The sequence below is a fragment of the Typopeltis vanoorti genome, chromosome 3, assembly GCF_054136105.1.
Source record: "Typopeltis vanoorti isolate ZY-2024b chromosome 3, IOZ_Tvanoo_1.0, whole genome shotgun sequence".
NCBI classification, from domain to species: Eukaryota; Metazoa; Arthropoda; class Arachnida; order Uropygi; family Thelyphonidae; genus Typopeltis; species Typopeltis vanoorti.
The window spans coordinates 129,687,388-129,689,838 of record NC_143551.1 but is presented as its reverse complement, the minus strand read 5'-3'; positions in this window follow the sequence as shown (position 1 = coordinate 129,689,838).

Sequence of the window (2,451 nt, the reverse complement as noted above, 5' to 3'; positions counted from 1 at the left end):
TTATGCTTTTCTGACTTTTTTTATATATTGAAACTAGTAACCTAATTGGCATAATGTGTATTTTTGTTATATTTCAGATTCTTTCAAGATATCAAAGATATGATACTTTTTTTTTTTTCCAGGATGGCATATTTGCACAAATTTCTGATGAAACTGTAAGCACTAACTAGCAATAGCTCTCCACACCACTTTTTGCTCAGTTACTTTGGTAAGGTGTCAGTGAGGCAACATAAACCATAAAATGAGAGCTTACTTAATTAGGAGCAACTTAGTTTACTCCAACTTTTTCATGACATTTGTTCAAAGGCAAGTCATGTAAGCTTGCCTTTGAGCAACGAGGTTGAACTTTTTAGGGAAAACTGTGAAAAGAATATTCATCAAAGTGGAAAGAGGTGGACAAGTTGATTCAGTATGTTTGGATGTGGATAGTAAATGGACATTGACCAGCAGCTACTCATGTGTTTATAGACTTGAAGGAATGATGAAAAATAATGTTTTGATGGTAAAGAACATCTAGTTTTTGGATTCTGGAGGAGGTAGAATGTGATGTACTTATGCATGGATAGACTACAGTTGTCTCTCTTTCTTCTGAAGAGATATCATCTTATGTGGAAATCTGGGTATTTATCACAGTTGGGGTGGGGATGATCTTCTGTACATGAAATAAGAGAGGTTTGTGTTTTGGTGGCACTGAAGTTGCCTATGTTGTCTTTTCACACTGAAATATCACAAGCAGATCAGTATTTAAGACATTGATTATAAAAGATCTTGTAGCTTGGGATATATGAGCACTCCAGGTTTTGTCAAATAAAAGAATGGGATGGAATTTTTCCAGCATAGGTGGAAAATTGTAATTTGCTATCATAGTAGTGTCAAAGGACAAGGGTAATAAGATTGATGTGTGAAAAGAAAAGTATGTATTGGATAAAGTAATGGTGATCTGAGCAGTGGTGGCCTGTACATAAACACTGCAACACTGCAGCACCCCCAAGGAAAAAAATGAAAAAATTAAATTTTGTTTGTGTTTATAAATAATGCTTACAACATTATATAAATGCAGTACAACTGTTAAAGGTTACAGCTTATGTTTTGACATTGATTGAATAGTTAATAATTGGAATTGTTCGATTAATGCTTTAGCTTACGAAACAAATACACTGCGATCTAACACCGATATTCGTTTGCTCTTGTCATTGCACATTATGTCATTCCCAACTGTAACTGCTCAAATGGCAGTGTATTTTTAGTAAGCTTATGCGCCTTATTTCTGTGATATATGAAACGTTTATTATTGGTGCGTGTGCCTGGTGAACTATTTTTTGTAAATCTTATTTTACTTTGTTAAAATAACATTTATTTATTATAGATACAAGGCTGAATTATGACGAGGGTCACTGTTGAAAATATGAAAAGAATTATATTTTTTCAGTTATCGTTACACGAAACAAATGCACTGCCATCTAACGCTGATTGCTATTGATATGAAACTTATTATTGGTGTTTGTTCGTGGTGAGGATGAAATACTTTTAATAAAGCAATTTTTAATATGTAAATTTATTTATTAATAAATTCGTTACTGATTAGGGAAAAAAGTTTTTTTTATATTTTATATATATATATACAGGGTGTTCGGGATAAATTTGACATATTTATAAATAATTATATTTTTCCGTAAGTTACATGTATTAACACACACTTCTCTTCATTTAAAAGTTTGGACCCTTCTTCATTCATATACAAGATGTCAGAAAGGATGGATAGCTGGAACCCACCTGAATCATGGAAGAGAATAACTTGTATCATGATGATTCGTGCCCGCCATCAAAATAAGGATATTACGACTGCTGCCCAATGCTCCCTGAATACAGTAAAAACAATCAGGCATGAACTAGAGACTTGCAATGGTGACTACGAGGATGTAGCAAGAAGAAAGATCCCTAGCAGACGATCTGATTGCGTTCGTACAGCAGAATTCCTCGCAAATCTGCAGGAACAGGTGTTGAAGAACCCTGGCATTGGAATTCGGGCTTTGTTCGTGGAGTTGCTAACTGTAGTCAAGCCCTGGATAACAAGGGTAGCCAATGGTAGGCCGTATGTATGGCAGCAGGATTCGGCCCCTTGCCACACCTCTGGGAAAAGTCAAAAATGGTTGTCTGAAAATTTCTACGACTTCACCAGTCCAAATGTTTGGCCTCCAAACTCCCCAGACCTTAACCCCATGGATTATTTTGTATGGGGCGCAGTTGAAAAAGACACCAATCGCACTTCCAGTAATACAAAAGCCCAGTTAATGGATAAAATTAAAACAGTTTTTGCGGCCCTTCCCAGGGAGACTAGCATCAGCTTGTTCGAGGTTCCGAAGCAGAATTGAAGCTGTGATCGATGCTAATGGTGGTTATTTTGAGTAAATCTTGTTGATAGTATTGTAATTAACTCTGCCTGTAATGTTT